At 55.8% G+C, this 19,256-nt stretch overlaps 1 protein-coding gene across 10 annotated transcripts in view; it reads right to left on the reverse strand.

The window, feature by feature from the left end:
• BCOR (BCL6 corepressor) overlaps nucleotides 1-9,200 on the reverse strand; it is a 79,342-nt gene extending 70,142 nt beyond the window's left edge. For 5 of the 10 annotated variants that reach the window (XM_074994924.1, XM_074994896.1, XM_074994933.1 and 2 more), the window contains exon 1: nucleotides 7,786-8,405. The gene's annotated coding sequence lies outside the window, so the exon portion shown is untranslated. Of the gene's footprint in view, nucleotides 1-5,604; nucleotides 5,674-7,277; nucleotides 7,306-7,785; nucleotides 8,406-8,588; nucleotides 8,609-9,179 lie in introns of those variants that run through there. The other 5 variants (XM_074994888.1, XM_074994862.1, XM_074994914.1 and 2 more) reach the window with 5 other exon arrangements.
• Between the last annotated feature and the right edge of the window lie 10,056 nt (nucleotides 9,201-19,256).

A 19,256-nucleotide genomic window follows, 5' to 3' on the forward strand; every position in this document is an offset into this window, starting at 1 on the left:
TTCCCTCCCTTCTTTTGGGTGCACCAAAGAAATCCCCACATAGGCAGTAGATTTCTTTGGTTATTAGTTCTAACACAGAGCATGAACCTAACTGTAATTTTAATATTTTCTCATGGCTATTTATGTAAAATGTCTATAGGAGTTAGCATCTATACTGAAGAAACACTCAGTGGTTGGACTTACACAAAAATATGAAAACATTCCTAATAATTTTGAATTACTCATTTCCTCATTTGTCCCATAGTCTGAACTTTTAAAACTGAGAACAGAAGTCTATTTTGTAGTGTAAAACTACTTAAAGGCAAGGGTCACTAGGTCACACATTCCAAAGTATTTTAAATGAACACATAGGATAACAGTGTAATCTAATCTATTTTAAAGTTATAACAAAACTTCTACAAGTAACTGCTAAATTGCAGTGTTAGCATAGGCATAAAATACATTTAGAATCTCTCAAGCGCACAACAGCATATAGCTTTATTATGTTGTTTTCAGAGACATGAGTATTCTACATGTTTACTAAGCATAATTTGAGGGGAAAGTGAATTTGTGGCCTACTGGATAGAGCACTGGCCTGGGAGTCAGCAGACCTAAGCTGTAATGTTGCCTCTTCCACTAATCTCTTTTGTGATCTTGGGCAAGCCACTTGACCTCTCTTGCCTAAGTTTCCCCATCTGTAAAATAGGGATAAGCAATTGACCTTTTTCTAAAGTGCTTTGAGGTCTACTCATAAAACCATTATACAAGAGCTATGTACTATTAACAATTAGCTCGCTGATACTAAATTAAGATGATAAAACATGCCCAAAATTGTTATTGATGTGAATGCTGGTATAGAGCAGAACTCCTAGCCTACTCTGTCCTAAGGGTCACATTCAACTATACAAAGAATTCCCAGTGTAGTTGATAGATTATGTATTTTTTACTTGAATTGTCCTATCCAAATAGAACTTTATTATTTTATTATGAAACCTTGCATGAAGGAAACCAAACACAAATGCTTTAGATGGGGGTAATAAAATATAACTTTCTTAAAGTATCACTGCTTACAATGAAATAGAATTAGCACATAGAGCTTGAGTCATAATATGTATTTACAGATGCTTAGAAAGTGGAATGTAACTTTAGAGTGACCAGCAATGTAAACATCTTTCCTCTCCAAGTTTCACAGTTCTTAAACTCTACCCTACACTTTAACAGGTCTTTCAGTTTGCACCTAGACAATAAATTTAGTTTAATTTAGCTTCCGGTCTTTAATTTTAGCAGGTCTCCTCTCTGCATGCAAATCAATATGGCAATTACCATCTAAAAGCTCTCCCAGCCCCGGGTCAATGTAAATTGATCATTGTCCGCCTTCTACAAAATAACACCGGGAGTCTGTGGTGCATAATGAGATTATACTGGAAACTGTCTTTCAGATCACAAATTATATTTTATGCTGTCAGGGTCTTCTCCAAGCGGACTTCCTTGCATGCCTAATCACAGGACACCAAAATCTATTAGTGTATAAGGTAAATTTTACATGCAAAAACAGTACCCGAATAATCCCTACAACATCTTCATGTTGGTTTTCTGTTTCTGACTATGGCTACGTCTACACAGGAAGCATCTGTTGACAGAAATGACTGTCGGAAGAGATCTTCCAGCAAAATTTCTGTCAAAAGACCACGTCCACACACAAAAGCAGATTGAAAGTGTAACCTGCTCTGTAGATATCGAGTGGCCAGACTGCCCAACCGCTCTCTCAACAGAACAGCCAATGGCAAGCTCAGCGACCAGTGCTGCCTGGAGACCTGGAAGCCCTGTCTGTCACCAGAAGGAGCCATGGAGCGTCTACGTGGCTTCTTTGTTGAAAGAAAACTGTTGACTAAGGTGTTATACCTGAATGCCAAGAGGCATAACGCTAGCAGTGGACGTGCTGCATTTTACTGACAAACTGTCAACAAAGCACATGTTGCATGTAGCCATTCAGTGGACTTTTCTGACGAAAAGCCAGTTTTGCCAGAAAACCCCTCTCATGTAGACATAGCCTTATGGTAGCAATGCAAGAATCTTAACTTGTCGCACCAGTGAAAGATAGAGGCTACGTCTACAAGAGCAAGTTTTTTTTAAATGCATTTTTTCTATATTAAATCAGAAGAACGCAGCACTTTTTCCAGTGGCCCTCTTCCTCTCCCAGATGAGGAAGAGCACTTTTTCAAAAAGATTCATTTGGCAAATTTCATTTCTTTCATCTTTTGAAAAGATTCATTTGGAAAATTTCATTCATTTGAAAAAAAAAAAAAAGATTCGTTTGGAAAAAATGTGTGAAGATGCACTAAGTGTCTTTTTTCCAAAAGAGCAGTACTCATGGCGCTGGATTTTTTGACCCTGGCCTGTTCTTTCAAAACGGTTGGGGGGCTGTGTGGATGCTCTCTATTGAAAGAACAGATTAATTTTTTTCTATGCACTTTTTTGTGTGTGGGTGCACTCTTTTGGAAGAAGATTTTTCAGAAGGGATCTTCTGGAAGAACTTCTTTCAAAGGATCGCTGTAGTGTAGAGGGAGGCAGAGAGTATAGGAAAATCTTAATAGAAGACCCTTCTGCAGATTAAAGGAACTTTTCCAAGGGAAATTATTTTCTCTGAGATGGTGGTCTTCCTGATTTCTTATCCTAATTATTTGCATTAAAAATGTAGTACAGATGAGGAAGAAAGCCATGGGAAACATTCATTAACTTTTTTTCTTGAAAGATTGTTCTAGCTTCTGGCTAAAGGTTCAAGTCCTGATAATTGAACAGGTCTGAGGGAAAGGTCGATTCAGAGTAATACTCCCTATCAGCCTCTTCCATGAAAGGACGCAAGAATTAAATGTAGCCAGTGCTGTTCACTGACAAGGGAACTCCCCCATTTGCAGATGAGGCCTCCTCTTCCTCTCATTACACACATAGGCTACGGTTACACTAGAAGCATCTGTCCACAGACATTTCTGTCGGAAGAGATTGGCTGACAAAACCTCTGTCAACAGAGTGGCTTGACTCCCCTGACCCTCTCTCAACAGAGCATTGGACCGGAAGCTCAGCAAATAGGGCTGCCCAGTGAACCAGGAGCGCTGTGTATCCACAGAAGGCTCCCCCCCCCGAGTTTCCAAACAGCTTTTTTACCAACAGAATCTGTCAACAAAGGCGCTTTTCCATATCTGGGGGAGACAGCAGGTTGTCGGTGAAAGTGCCAACTTTTGTCAACATACTGTCAACAAATGCATTTTGCGTGTGGACTCTCCAACCAGTTTTGTCAACAAAACTCTCCAGTGTAGCCGTAACCATACAGCGCAAGAGCGTTTGAATGCAGCTAAAAGAGGTTAGGCTGGTTCTCTGGAAGGAATCTACTTGATCTGAAAGTGGTTAGATTACTGCAAAAGAGGAGCAACATAATATTCATCCTAGCTACCATTTGTTTTAATCATCAGTTCAAGGAGGAAGTAATAAACCCTGCTGTTCTCACTCTGTGCACTGATGTTTCAAAGCCCACACTAAAATGTGCCACAGAACTAGACGCCAAAGACAGTGTATCACATGTCATCCACGTAATGAAGTGTTGTGCACTATGCAAGTCCTATAAACAGAGGGACTGAGTAGCCTTTTGTATACATCAGCCAACATTAAAAGGCCTGTGCAAAATAGGAATTAACTCTTGTCAATTGAATTACAGTATTTTCACACCCCCACTAACTGTCCCAACCTTTAAACTGAATTAGTTTAGTTCTTTAACCACTCTATTTTTAAACTTGTAAGGTGGGGACAGGGGACAAGAGTAATTTTGACTTTCATGTATCTTTCTTAAAACTGTAATCTTAAAAAAATTAAGTCCACAAATTGAGGACCAGTGAGATTTAAACCTTGTGTGTTTTTGTAAACCCTAGGATTAAACAAAATGCTCCATGGGTGAGTCTACTTAAAACTCAAAATAGGAGGTTAGAATGGCTATGAACCTTTCTGATTTTTTCAAACCTCTTGTTTATGAAGAAAGTGAACGGTTTTGGACAGGGTCCTTAGGTGATTAGCCAAATCTCAAGGTGGTTTACAGATAAGGAGGCATCCTGGGATAAAGAAGGTGCTTCCGGCACATGGCTCCGCAGCATAGTCTGGAGCCCAGATACCAGAAATATTTCAATAGCTGGTCAAGACACTGGAGTTTGGGCCCAGAGTTCACACATTTAAGTACTTCTATTAACGTTAGAATAACCTCAAATTTCATCCGTGTGGTTTATTATAGACGTCTATGGAGAAGGTTATTTCAGTTCAGTCTCCAGATTCTTGGCTTGGTTTTCATGGCCTCTTTTGGTGGCAGGGAGGAGAGGGAAATTCTGTATGTCTATTTGGTACTCCTCTCTATTCGATATGCCACACATCTACCATTTCCGGTGTTGCTTCTGTCTCATTAGAGATGTATTTGGATGTGAAGTGTAAATAAACGCGGAGCTGCCTGCTGCCCTGGCTCTGCGCGGACTCCTCGGGAATATTTCCAATAAGACTGGAGCGCCCGGAGCCAGGGCTCAGACAAAGAGGAATGAGGATGGTCTGCGCTGCAGGCAAATCCAACACAAACCTGCTTTTATCTACGGCTCTGGAGCCTTGACTCCCTTTAATCTGCACCGCACGGACGTGCACGGCACAATCGCCTGTATGGCCCTGACAATGGGAAACCCACACGCCACTCAAAGTCACCCAAACAGGACCGGAAGCCTTATTCCCTGCTCGCCTTTTCGGGCTCTGACTCCCCCCCCGGGAAGTCCGCTGTGCTTCACAACCACCCCAGGGAGGCTTGCGTGCCTTTCTGGGCGTACGTGGGACAAACCCAGGGCCGCCCGGAGCTCTACAACAACGTCGCCTGCTTTCCTCCCCGCAGCCCAGATCGCTGGGACTCTGGCCGCGGGCGGGGGGGGTGGGGAGGCGAGAGGCGGCTGGGAGCGGCGAGGTTGTCGCGGAAACTCGCTTTCCTTTCGCTCCCCGCCCGGCGGGGTTGTGAATCTCCGCCGCGGGTTTTCCAGCGTGACCCGGGGAGGGAGGCGGTGAGCTGCGCTGGGTAAACAAACACTCGCTGGCTGGGCCCCGGCCGCGCCACACTCGGGCTGCGCGCAAGGCGGGCGGCGTGGGGGTGGGTGTGTCTGGCCCCGGGTGGGTAGGGGTAGCCGCCCGGCCCCGCACCGATCGGACACGGGGTTAACGCGCTCCTCGGAGTTTCTCAACAGAGGGAAGTTCTGGGAACCAAATAACCTGGCAGCCGCCTCGTAAACTCTTTTCCTGTTGTGGGAAACAGCTCTTAAAACGCAATTAGCTCCGGGGGTCGGACCGCGACGCGCAGCGCTGCCCCTTTCCCTCCGGCCTCGTCGCAACCGCTTATCCGGTTCTTTCCGCCGCCCACAGCCATCTCGGTTCCCCTCAGCTCGAAGGGTTAACCAGAAACGTCGCGCTGACCTTTTCCTCTCGGTCTCCCCCGCTCCCTCTTTCAGGCTCCGGTTCTTGAGCTCGCAGGGAGCCTGAACGGCTGTCTAGACCGATCTATCACAGGCGGACACACAATGCCAGGAGAAGCCCTTTCCCGGTCCCTCAGCCTCCGCCACTCACCTTATAAATGGCGAAGGAAATAAAGGAACAGTGTCCGCAGCATAATCCCTCACCGTACATCTGTAGCCTTCAAAACAGCCCACCTTCATGCCTGACAAATAGGATTGTGTCTGCTCTCCGAGCGCCTGCTACGACACACACTTTTTACATTCCACCCGCACGGCGCTTGGCTCACAGCGCGCGGCCCTTCCCCGCCCTTTGAGCGAGACCGGGTCAGCGCAGCGGTCGGAACAAGTCCCCACCCCTCGGAAGGTAAATATTTCTTAATCACGCCCTTTCACACCCCTCTCCCGTCAGCTGTCTCCAGCTCTCCCTGGGAGTGCCCTGTTGAAGAGGTACGAGGGGAGAGGTGGAGGTCCGGTCTTGCCCAAAGCTGGGGGAATAGTTAATAAGCTGTGCAACTCATGGATCCAGGCCACAGCTCCTGATTAACTTCCAGCCACCTATCTGTGAGAGCAATGCAAGGACCTGAGCTGGGGATACGCTGCAACCCAGCCAGAAAAGCACCCCGCCTCCCCTCCCCTCCCAAAGGCAGACCGGGCAATGGGCGCCCTGCCTTCTCCAAGGAACCGGCGCCTTCCACTTAAAAAGCCAAAGGAAGAATAATCCGTGGGCACCAACGCAACCGCAGCGAACCCGAGCCGAACACGCACGCACACGCGTCTGGTCTCGGGAGAGAGGCTACAGGAACGGGGGCGCGTGGCGAGGCAGAGGCAGCCAGGCACGATTCCCCGAGCGTTCCGCGGTACGGGGAGAACGCCGCTCTGCCGGCAAAGCTCAATTCAAGCCCCGGCCACAATAGATTTCGGCGGCGGTTTCCAACGCCACGGCAAGAAACACTCCAGGCTCCACTTAACCCCACCTTTGGAGGAGGTCCCCTCCGTTTTAGCTTTGTTCCCAGCTCCTACGCAGCCCTTTGCCAGTCCCCACTTCCGAGGGACAGACGGGCTCCCCATCGCCCAGAAAGTTAATAACGCCCCGAAACCACCAGACTTTGCCGCCGGATTGCAGGCGAGCCCGGCGCGGCTGATTTTTTAACACAAAACACGCAGGCAGCGCGACAGGCTCCGAGGAGCAGATGAAAGCCAGCGAGCGGACTCGCTGCAAAAGACTCGGTAGAAGAAATGACTGCAGCAACAAGCGCTGAGGCAAGCCCGTTAAACGCAGCCCCCCGCTCCGCCGGTGTTACTCCAGTTCAGTCCCGGGTGTGCGCTCCCCCCGCCCCGCCCCGCCCCCACCCCAGGCCCGACACGCGGCGCGGCGCGGAAAGAAGAAAGGAAGAGGGGGAAAAAAGAGGAAGCTGAAAGCTCCGCAAATATCGCCCGCGGCCTGGCTCCACGAACATCAAATACGCGTCTCATCTGCTGCGCAGACCAGCCTGGGAGTTGGCGAGGGCGTGCGGCGGAGAGACCTGGCTGCCCTTCCCCGAGCGGCCTTTGATAGCAACTTCCCGGCCTCGCTCTAGTTTTCCTTCCACCGACTACTAGATGTGAAACGAAGAAACTTCTGCCTCGGGCTGGGCCCCACCCCAGCAGAGATCTCCGAGCCAGGGACCACGGGGACTGGCCCCCGCCCGCGGCTTCACACAGCACAACCCCTTCGCCGCCTCCGCGCCCCGAGAAAGCCTCACGCAGCAGCCCCTTTACCCGGCGCGGTCAAAGTCCGCCCTTCACCTGGCTGTGGCACAACCCGCGTCCGACAGCCCCAGCCGCGTCCCCAGTCGTGTGCCTGGTCCCTTGGGCTTCTCCGCCAGCTGCCCCGGCGCGGAGGGGAACCTGAGCCCGCGGCCACCGACTCCGGGCCCTCCCCCACCCCCTCGCCGGGGAGCCGCGCCGCGGTCAGAGGTGGGGCTTTCACAGGGCTTTCCAGCTCGGAGGCAGCCGCGCCGGGAACCCCCCTCCTCCCCCTTCCTGCCGGGGAGCAGGCGGAGCGCGGCCGGCCGCTCCCCCTCCACGCCAGGGGACAGCTCTCCAAGCCGGCTGCCGACAAACTTCCACTCCGCGGCACCCATGCCCGCCGGGCGCGCAGCGGGAGGGCCCAGCCGCCCGCCGCGTAGCTACTGGCCCGGACACAAAGCCCGGCCCGGCAGCCCCGATCCCCGGGCAGGGCCGGGCCGCGGTACCGCCGCCTTCCCTCCCCGAGCCCAGCCAGACGCGCCAGACTCCGCGCAGTACCACTGACCTTGTGCTCCGGCCTGGCGAGCAGCAGCAGCAGCAGCAGCAGCAGCGCCGAGTGCGAGGCGGCCGGGCCGGGCCGTCCCCTCCGCTCCCCGGAAGGGAAGCCCGGGCTGGGAGGGGGCAAAAAGTTTGCTGCTCCCCTCTCGCTCTCGGTCTGTGTCCCGCTCCCCGGACCGCGGCGGCGGGGGCTGGGCAGGTGGTCGCGGCGGGGGCTGCCCGGGGCTCCGCAGCCCGCCAGGCTCACTCGGGCTGCGGGCGCAGGGCTGGCAGCGCCATGTTGCTGGCTGCTCCGGGCTGAGTCCCCTGGCGGCGCCGGCCGGCCGGCCTCCCTCCTACATGGCGCTCCCGCCGCGGGGCCGGCGTCACCCGTGGCCCGGCCGCGGCTTTGTGCGCGGGGCGGGGGATTTAATCCCCCTGCGCCGGGAAAGCCGCTCTGCCTCCCCTCGCCGCTGGGAGCCCGGCTCCGTCTGCCGCACGCTGCGCTGCGCTGCTCTCCCCTCGCAGCCCCCGGCCGCCGCCGCCACCGCCGCCTCCTGCTCCAGCCACCGCCCCCGCCCGTCCCTCCCCCGGGCGGGCGCTGCGCTCGGCTCAGGGAGCCGCCGCCAGCAGCAGCAGCAGCAATAGCAGCAGCAGCGCCGCCGCCGCCGCGCTCTGCCGGAGCGAGTTCCCCCTCCCTTCCCCCCCCCCCCCGCCCAGGCGCTTCTCGTCCCCTCAGCGGCTCGCGCCCTGCCCCCGCCCGGCCGCTCCCCGGGCCGGGCTCCCGCTTCCAGCCGCGCCGCGCCGCCCCTCCCCCACCCTCACCCTCACCTCGCTGCGGCCGTCCCGGGGAGACTCCGCGCTCGCCTGAGCCCGCGGGGGGGGGGCGGGGAGGAAAGTGCCCCCCGTGCGGTATCCAGAAGGCCGGCGCCGAGGCCGTAATTCCCGTAAAGCTCCGCGCACTCCGCTCGGCCCAGCTGTCAGCGCCGGGCAGCCGCGGGGGCCCCGACCGGAGCGCCCCGCCAGCCCAGCGCCGCCCTCCCCCCCCCCCCCGCCTCGGCCCGCTCCCGCCGCGCGCCCGGAGCAGCAGCCGCCCCCGCCCCCCCGCAGAAGCGGGCTGTATTCCCCGCTCCCCCCCGGGCCAGCCGCCCTCTGAGGCGCCGCCGCTCGCTCAGGTGCGGGGACCCCCCACGCCCAGCACCCCTTCCCCAGGTGGCGGCCGCTTTGTTCCCCTCCGCGTGCGCGCCCGCTCGCTCCCGGGGGGCCGAGGGGGGGGGCTGAGACCAGAAGCCCGCGGCTGCCCCATCCCCACCAGACGCTTCTCAGCCCCCCCTCGCCCCCAGCACAGCGCAACCCCACTTCTCCTGGGGCGCCAGTGGGAGGCTGGCTTGGGTCCCTCGCCCCCCAAAGCGTCTTACCCACCTCGCAGCCCTCGGCCGGACCGCTCCGCTCAGCCCCCTGCTCCCCTTCTCTGCTTCAAAGCATCCTTTCTCCGCGGGCTCCCTTTCTTCTCCGCCTGCTCCCAGCCTGAAACTCCTCACCACGTTCTCCGGGCGTGCGAATTGTTTGGAAATAGTGGGGCGGGGAGGTGGGGCGTGAAGCGCCCAGAGCTGCTTTCGGCATTGCCTGCTGCTGGTTGGAGCGTTCTGCCGGGGTTTGAAGCCCTTTAATCGCAGGGCTGGTGGTTATCTACGGCATCTATTTACTTTGGCAGCGCAGCTTTTGGCTCAGGCAGCTCAGCTGGTAAATTTCATGCCCGTAACGCCCGACTTGACAGATACTCGTACGTTGGGTTGATCTGCCTTAGCGGTGTAGTTACAGAGCGGTCGTGGAGGTGGTATTTCACAGGGTTAATATGGGAAATTAAGGGCAGAAGGGAGAATAAAGCACAGCCCGACCCCGAGGTAAGGGTGTTGAGGGGCAAGTTCTGCTCTCTTTACTCACACAGGCAACCTTTGGAGCCAAATACTAGTCCCAAAGAAGTGACTTGGAGTATTACCTTTGTGTGTAATGGGACCAGACTCGGGCCCTTATTACTACTGGCATCTGACCAAGCGGGTCTTTGCCCACGAAAGCTTATGCTCCAAAATATGTTACTCTATAAGGTGCCACAGGACTTCTTGTTGTTACTGCTGTTGTTACCTTTCTTTAACTCTTTCCAGAGAGAGCACAATTCACCCAGGCAATTTATTCTGATGTCTTTTCGTCTCTGCGTGGAGGATTCAGTGTCATAAAGTATTTAGCCTCCTTCTTTACATACCCTTTACAGCATCTTGACTTTGAAAAGGTGCCTATTCTATGTGGGCACAAAAGGTATTGGTTCCCAAGGCATATTTTGTTTAGGGGTAAGGTCGCTCTAAAGGTGGCAAAAACAGAAGTTCCCGAAAGAAGACTGGACTTAAACTGAACTAGTGAATCTTAATTATCAGCCCTTGTCAGATAAAACAGTGAAGAACTTGACCACAGCGTTGGTATTCTTTGAGACTTTATTTATACTATTTTAGCTTTCGGTAGGCATCTACTTTTCAAAAAATCATCCCTGTCAAAGCAGAAGTGAAATAGCAACGGTCTGAACCCGAAACTCTAGACACACAACTGAATTGCCCTTGTCTTGGCGCTTCTAAAAACAGCTGATGCAAATGGAGCTTCCCCTCCCCTTGATTTTTAAGCAGTAGGTAGGTACCTAAGCTTAAGAAAGAAGATGCAAGAGCATTTACATCTCATGTCTTCCGCTGTGATGATGTTTTTCAAACCGTGAAAAAAAAAACTATATGTATTGTATTGCGGGGTTATGCGGTTTACATCTGCAAACTTATCCCCTACATTTAAAAAATCACCGATATCGAGCAGGAGGACACCTGGCCTATTAGCTTGTAAAGCTATTTTTTTATAAAGACGTTTTAGGGCTAGACATTAAAAGTTATTAGACTGCACACACGTGAGTTACATACACACAGCTTGAGGAAAGGCCTCTGGTATTTTTGTTCCCCTGGGGAAAAACCTAATTAAATTGCTTTTTTTACTTGAAAAGTAGGACTGTAAATTCCCCTCTCCTGGTGGGTAAAGTCTGCTGTTGGATTGAGTTAATTCTCTGTAAAAAAAAAAATATTTTTCTTTCTTTACATTTCCTGATTCGCAATGCACATCAAATCTCCATATTGTATGGAACGTTATCTCGACCTTAGCTCAAAAAAGGCCGTGCCACATGCATTTCAGAACCACTCTGTTAAATTACCTTGAGAAAAGACCCATCTGATCGCTCTTTGTTTTTTAAAGTACTTTAACTTTGTTCATTGTTAGGAGGAACAGCAATAGGCTCGGTCTGCTGTCTGCTTTATTGTCTGGTTTGTTTTGTTTCCCTGCGAAGCCATTGGAGCAGCAGTTCAATCCCTGAACCAGGTTGTCTCGGTTCTTCTGAACACACGGGGCTGCATTTCCTTCAGGCCGATGAAGGCAACGCCTCGGTAAATCCGGAGCATAGTGTTGCCTGCAGACTATCAGGCCGCCTTCCCCCTCCCACAAGCCCTTCAGGGAACTGACCCGGAGGTCAGGCTGCTGTACACTGCACTCAGCGAAGGGAGCATTTCCATGAAAGCCAGCGAGAGAAAGCTCCGTACACGGACGCGGGGATCCTTGCGCGGATGTTTTTATAAAGTATGGTGAGAATGCAGTTCACAAACACAACTGTTCCAATAACATTAGGCACTTAACAACCTTGTAAAGGCAAATCCATTCTTAACGGTGGACTGGGGCTTCTAACGTGAGGCCTCAAAAAGGGGGTTATTATTTCACTCCCTGATTAATTTACCTGCCATTCCATGAATCACACTGGTACTATACCTGACTCTGAAGTCTACCTGTACCTCTACCATTCTTACTTCTAGCCTGGAAGGTTACCGGGTAAATCAAATACCACCACTCAAAGAACATTTTATAAGGAGTGTGACCTTAATCTCCATGTGCCTCAGTTCTCCATCTGCAAAATTGCAAAGACAATACTTCCCCCCCCTCTGAGGAGCATTGTGAGGATGCATTCAATAATGCATGTGCGCTGCTCAGATCCCATGATGATTAGTGCCATGAAAAAGCCTACAGAAGACATGGCTATCTTGAGCTTTGAATTGCCTGACCAGTGTATGTCTTAAATCAGACCCCTCTCCCTTGTACAGTCTGTTAAGAATGGAAGTGAACAAACCTGAATAAAAAGCAAGACAACCTCCACTAGGCCTTACGCAAGGTCTGCAGTTCTTTCAGGCCTCAGACTGGGCCAGCATATTGTTGCAAAATCCTACCAACTCCCACCTGAAATCAAAGCCATGCTGCACATTACCACTACTGTAATATGTATTTGGTAGCAGCAGGACAATTCTGTTCAGATTAGATCCATTTTTAGTTCCTTATGGCTAGCATCTGAAATTGTCCCCAAAGGGAAGTAACAAGAATAGTGCTATGCACCCTTCCCCCGCCCAATAAAACTACTGCTGTTTTTGACACTTCCTAACTACCCATCTCCACTGACAAGAAAAGATTCAGTTTTAGAATTTGGGTTTCGGATTTGGGCCTGATTACTTAGAACCTCACCGTTAAAAACCCTGAATAAGGGTGGCTATAATGGAAACATCTATGGTCTATATAGAGCAGCACCATGCAATAACTAAGTAGGAAATACATGCTTTATCAAAGTGCTGACACTCATGGAGTGTTACAGAGAGAAAGTTCAAAGCTGAGCCTGTTTTTCTGGCATTAATTTACAATATTAAGGAAACACACCCAGCAAAACAGTTAGGGATGGCATGTCAGCCATGTCTATTTCCTGGCTTTTTTCCCCCCTGTGGCACAAACCACAAAAAATAATAACAAACAACCTTCCTGAAATACTGGCTAGTCACCAGACCAGTACTTCTCCCCTCCCTACACCCTGCATTCTCTCTACTTCCACAGTTTTATGCAGTAATGTACCTGATCAGCTCCTTGAATGGCGTAACTGTATGTGCTTCCCGGACAAAGGAGACTACTGTATCCCTTCTTTAGGAAGCATGTTGAAAACCCATAAATAACATCGCCCAAACAAAACCATATACAGCCAGTGAACAGCAGCCACCTCTTAAAGTTTAAGGTCTCAGCCATTTTGTTGGCTGGCTTGGCTCAAAACACCAGAAGTAGTTGAGGAAGGCACTGATGAGCCAGGAGGAGCCTTTTTTCTGCCGGCACACCGGGGAGCAGTTCTGCTCCCCCAGACCGTGCCTGTCATTTCTGGGGTGCCGGAGAGGCAGCAGCAGCAGGCTCATCCCGAGGGGGAGGGCTCGCCTCCCAGGGCTCTGACAAGCAATCAAGCAGCGATGTTGACAGGTTCTGAAAGGACTACTGTCTGCAACCCTGTCCAGTGTTCCTAGGAGGAAGATGCAGCTGCGAAGCAGGGCCCTGCAGGAGCGGGGCTGATGGGGGCGGGGAGGAGAATCCGTCAAGGGACTAAAAACCAGAATAGGCGTTTAGATTTACAGCCCCTTGTGTGCTCTAGTTCACCACGCAGGGATCTAAATATTGGTAAACGTACACCGAGTGTACCGGCAGACACTGAAACTGCTCCGGGGAGAATGGGAGCTCTGAACAGAGCAATTCAACCTCCCGGCACTCTAATCGCTGGCTAACATTCGTGTTTAAATTAAAGCCGGGTGCCTCTCAAGTACGAGTCTGCAGCTAATTTTTGCACTTGATTTATAAACCCTCTGCCGCGGGCTTTTTACTGGAAGCACCGACAGACCCTTCAGTACATACCAGGCATCTCGGCAAGGCACAATACACAGCGCCTCGAATCTCAGCCATTAGCGGCCTGCATGTGACACAGACAAACGACCGAATATCCACCAAGCTCCAGAGTTTAAATATCATACAATGGAAGGGGGAAACGCCATTATTTTAAAGCACGGTTGTGCAGACACTGGCTCCTGTGTTAATAATTTGATACAGTCGGTGAATCACCTCCAGTTACCTTTCCTAAGCGGGGTGGGGGTGAGAAAAGCAAGGGGAGATCCCCCTGTTCCCGAGCAGCCGGTGCGATCCTGCTCCCGGGTTCACAAACAGCGCGTTTGCTCTATCGGCTGGAGAGGTGACTGTAAGTTCATACTTCAGAATTCAGCACGAAAACGACTGAACGTACTGAGGCCCCCGCAGCTAGTGGAATACACCGCTGAGTCGTCCTTGTGGGCTGACTGGTACAAAGCGGCTGGATCTGCCGTTCAGCTCAAAGCCCAGCAGCGGTGGTTTTCCGAACTGGGACGCACACGTAGGAGAGCACGGGGTGGGAGGGAGCGTACCAGGATCTCCGCGCTTGCACGGGGAACACTCCCCGCATTTTTAAATAGCCCTGTTTTCATGGAAGACACCGAGAGATTCCTCAGTCCCGCACTTAGCACTCTGCAGTGTTTTAGCAATTAAGGCGGGAGGGGGCTGGATGCAAAGATAAGCCACTTTTTTCACCCTCCAAGTGTGAAAGATAAGATAACAGTAAGCTCGGGTAAAACGTCCGCTTAGAACCGCCCCTTCCCCCCACCCCGTCCCCCAGCGATCTTCATCTGTGTCCTCCTATCTCAGAAATGTCCGTTTTGAGAGCAGCCTCAAACAGCCCAAGGAAAACGTTCTGTTAAAAAGGTCACTCCCAACCAAAGTCCCCTCCCCCGGTCACTCTAACGAAAACAAAGGAGTAGCGCAGTCAGTAAAGGGTTTCCTCTAAATGTTTCTGTTGGAAGCCCGAATTATTCGCATAATTAAATTAAACTATTAATAATTCAGATTTACTGTGCATCCAGCTCTTGTTCTCAGCCACTACACTGAAGTAACCAGCCAGGCTTCTATGTGAGTAGTTAAGGAACTTGTCTGTGTTTTACCTACCACTCCCTGTGTTGAAACTAAACAGGTAGCTGTATTTGGGAGGGTCACATAACAGTGTCAACATATGGTGATTATTAATACAAAATAAGAGCCTCGACTGACTTTTTCCAGGCCTTTTTAAGGTTAAACGGGGGAAACGCCATAGGACTTGCTGGAGATTGAACTCCGGCAGGAGTGAATTTTTTTAGAAGTATTTACAAAAGAGAGGGATTTCCTAGATTTTGCCATCTCGGGTTCCACAGTTTCCCCCCATTTTATATGCTATCGGCTTCTCATCGGAGCCAACGCAAGACAGCGTCTCCTTCCCCATCCCCCAGAGTAGGTCCACCCCCAAACGGCAGGGTCTGCAATAGAAACAGATCCAGGACCTGCAACCCCTTTCCCCAGCGGGACAGGCCCAAACACACAATTCTCCAGTGTAACTTTTGGAGATCTTCAGAACCTCCCAGCTCTGTGGACAACAGCAGGTCAGGCAGCCTCAGGACAAGCAGGCTGGAATATGTGGCCCCACTGGGAGCACAGCAACCCCCCTTCCCTCTTTCCACAGGGACGGACTCGGGCACGTTCACCCTTTGAGTCCATCCCTTGGAGCGGGCCTGAAAGCCAGGAAGACACACACCCTGCAAGTCCGGAGCAAGGCGCCTCCTCCCCCTGCCGCGCAGGAGGAGAGCAGGGCCCAGACCTGCAGACATCCTCTCGCACCGTCAGACGCCAAGGCCACACGGCCTCCTCCTGCCGTGACTCTCAGCAGCTCTCCTTCAGTCTCTCCCTCCCGCCGGGCCGCAGGGGGCAGCTCCCTAGCCCTGGCTCAGCCAGCGCAGCCCTCGGCAGTAACCCCCCACCACTCGGCTGCCCTGACAGCGCAAACACGGAAGCACACGCGGCCCGGCCGCTTGCTAGCCGGGCGCGGCAGCCGATCTCCTTGCCGAGAGAGGGGAGTTCCCCGAGGCCAGGCGCGGCCCCAGGTCTCCTCCTCCTGCCCTTCTCAGAAACCCACCGCAGTTGTTTTCTCGCAGCGAGTGGGTCAGCAGCTGATGACAAAAAACCACCTAGCTGCGCGCTCGCCCGGGGCGATTAGTCATCCCCAGAGTTCCCCTAAGTCACAGCCATTTGGCAAGCCCCGAGGCCGGCCCTCAGCAGCCTCGGCGCCTCCCTTCGCCCCAGCCACGCTCTGGGACGACTGCGACAGTGTGGGGGAGGAGGGGGCCCACAGGGCGTGGTGGGCTGGGCTCCTTCCCCGGCGTTTCTCACTCAAGCCCTTGCGAAGCGTTTTATCTCCACCCTCACATCAGCAGCTACCCAGGCTCGGCGGCTGCAGCCCACACGACTCCGCTTCCCTGCGTTTATCCTTCAATAACAGCCGATTCCTTTATTAGAAACAGGAGACTTGTCTCCTGCCCTCCCCTATCAAATCCCCACCGGCGAGGCACAGCCGACACCTCCCCCCGCCTCACACGCGGCTCCCTGCCAGGGGCAGCCCACACTCCCCCTCAACTCCCCAGCCAAGCCTCCCCCACGCCTCCCCTGCCCCAGGACAGCCCCCAGCAAATGCCCCAGCCAGGCCCCCCCCATCATCACAGCCCCTCCTCGCCAAATCAGATCCCCCACCCACATGGCCAGCCAGCCCTGCCTCCACCAAATCCCCCCGGCCCAGGGCAGCGGCTGCCCCCATCTAATCCCCCCTCCCCAGACGCTGCCCCCACGTCTTTCCCTCCCTGCCTTTCTCTCACTCAAAGTCCTTTATTAGAAATAAGGGGCTGCCCCCGCGCCTGCCACGTACCCCTCGGCAGGCGCAGGCAGCGCCCCCACACTACCCCCTCCCCGCGGCGCAGCCGCCCCAAACATTCCCCAGCAGGAGCGGCAGCCGCCCCCCATCCCCCTTCCCCGGGCGCCACCAACACCTCCCTCCCCCTTCTCTCGCGCTCTCAAATCCCCCCGCGCTCAGCGCAGCCCGCCCGCCCCCTCCTTCCCCGGCTCAGCCAACCACCCAGCAAATCCCCCTCGCTCGGCGCGCCCCCCCCCACCGCCCCGGGCAGCGGCAGGTCTGCGAGGCGGCCGCGCGCGCTCGCCTTGTGCGAGCTGCTGCTGCTGCTGCAGCCGCCGCCGCCGCCGCGCCAGGCTTCCCCGGGCCCGGCCGTGCTCCGGGCTGCAGCGAGCTCCCCGGCCCGCCTCCCGCGCCCCGGGGAAGGCTGCCCGCCAAGGCGGGGCCGGCGCGCCGGGCCCCAGCGGAGGCAGGTGACTCGGCCCCGCACAATGAGGGGTTTGAGCGCTGGAGAATAAAGCGCTGTTCAGCGGCTGGGGGCGGGAGCGCTGGCCGCGAGGATCTCCCCCCGCCCTTCCCGGGGTCGGGCCCTAGAGGCGGGGAGGTCGCAGCGCACCCCGGCCCTGCCCGGCCCCGCGGGGGAGGAGGCCGCCCAGGGCTGGCAGCAGCCGGCGCGGGGCCTCGACTCCCCTCCCCCCGCAGAGAGCGTGAAGCTGCGGGCTCACAGCGCCTGCCCCTCCTTCCCCTGCGCCCAGCTGCTTCCCCGCGATAAGGTGCGGGGCGTGAGCAGCGAGAGGAGTCGGAGGCCTTGGCTCGCCGCCCGCGCTCCGGAAGGCGGAGACCGCGCGGCCCACCCCTGGGCGCGGCGGAGCTCGGGCTCGCCCCGGCGGCCAGCTGTGCCTTACCCGGCTGGGGGCCGGCCGCGCAAAGGAGGGGGCGGGTGCCCGTGCAGCGGGGTGCCACAGGCAGAGAGGTCGGGGCCGGGCTGGCCGGGGCAGGCGCTGGTGTGCAGCGATCGCAGCCAGAGGCTGAGCGCCGGCTCACGCGAGCTGCCGGGGGCGCGAGGGGGGGCTGCGTGGGCGCGGGGCGGCTCCGCTTGGCTGCCTGCTAATCGCACGCTTCCCGCTGCTGAAAAGAAACCGAGAGAGCCCGCGGCCGAGCCGAGCCGAGCGCTGGCTGTGCCAGGAAAAGATGGCGCTGCCTCCCCGCCTCCCCCGATCGCTCGCTCGCTCTCCTCTCCCTCCCCGCCGGGCTGGCTCAGCCGGGCAGGTTTCCGAGCCCCTGGCCTGGCTGGACCCCAGCAGCCGCCCAGCCGCGCCACATTCCCCTCCCTTCCCAGCCCCGCACTGGCGGGTCCGGTTCCCCGGCCAGGTTCGCCTTTGTCTGGCGCGCTGCTCCCTGGCCGGGGGGCGGAAGGGGGGTTCCCCAGCAGCTTCCCCGCACCCCTCCGGTTTCCTTCCCCGCTCCCCACGGGTGCAGGGCAGGGAGGCGAGCCAGGGGCGGAACCTTTGGCGGGCGATCCGGCTGGGCTGGAGGCACAACGTGACCTCGGAGGGGGCCGAGGCTGCCCTGGCCTTTGCCTGTGAGCGGGCTCCACCCGCCGCCTCCATGGTCTCCGACACCTTTAAAGCCGGGGAGAGAGCTGCTGGGCGTGTGCGCGCCCGGCGGCCGCGGGCAGGAGGCGCGCTGGCGGCCTGCGAGGGCGAGAGGCAGGCGGATCTACCTGCCTGGCGTTGGCCCTGGCTCGCTGCCGTTGTCCCTGTGAAACCCCCTGTGCTGCGGGGACTGGCGGCGCGCCGGCGGCTGCTCACCAGCTGGCAGACAGGCCGGCGGACCTCACCGTGCTGCGAGAGCTCGCCCCGGGTGCGGCGCAGCCAGAGTTGCCCGAGTGCTAACTTTTTGTCTGCCGGGTCTGCAAACGAAATGCAGCCGGGCTCCCTGCTGCAGCCGCGCCTGTTCCCTTAGTTGCACGTGGCGTCGGAGCGCCGCTCGCCGGGGACACGGAAAGGCCTCAGAGCTCCGGGGCAGGCTCCTGCCAGCCCCTGCTAATCGGGCTTTCATCCCCCGGCCCTGAGTTGGGAGTGGTTGGTTTCCGAGGCGTTTTTACGGCTGATACCTGCTCTAGGGCTGCGGAGCTGGGACTTAACCGCCCGCCCCGCCCCCGCCCTTCTGGCTCTGGGCTGTGCGGGGGGCGGTCTGCTCCGCGGGGGCTTTAGGCGCCTGCAAACCTAGTTGCCCCCTGCAGGTTTGCCTTGAAGGAGGGCACGTGGTCCCTGGGTGTCAGCGGCCAAAGCAGCGCTGGGGTTTCCGGGCAAGGTTCCCCACCGCAGTGCGATCGCCCCGAAGGGGCCTGTTTCGGCCGCCTGCGGCAGGAAAGCAGAGCGGGACCGCTGGCCGCGTGAGCACAGCTAAATCCCTGCCTTGCGGTCGCTGGGGTGCGGCTCGCGCGGCATCCCCTTCGCGCCCCCTCTTCCGAGCGCGGGGGGTTGATTTAGCGTGCGTGGGCCGCCGGCAGCTTAGCCCGTCTAGCTCGGCCTGGCGGACAGGCCTTTGCGACCCTCGCCTTCAGCCCGCGCCTGCCGCACCCAGGAAGGCGGCCGCTTGCGCCTTGCGGGGACCACGCTGGCCGGCCCCAGCCGGCTGTTTTAGCCGGGCTGCAGCCGGCCGGGCGCGTTTTCCAGCCGGGCTGTGGCCCCGAGCGATAGGAGCGCGGCAGAGGCGAGCGCTATGAGCCGCACGCATCAATCATTAACTTGGGCGCCCGGGTACTTTGGCGGCATTTGCAGAGCGCGGCGCTGCCGCGGCGGCAGGGGCACGGGCGGCGTTCGGCCTACGCTCCGGCCTCCGGG

This window comes from Carettochelys insculpta, chromosome 1 (assembly GCF_033958435.1).
Source record: "Carettochelys insculpta isolate YL-2023 chromosome 1, ASM3395843v1, whole genome shotgun sequence".
NCBI lineage: Eukaryota > Metazoa > Chordata > Testudines > Carettochelyidae > Carettochelys > Carettochelys insculpta.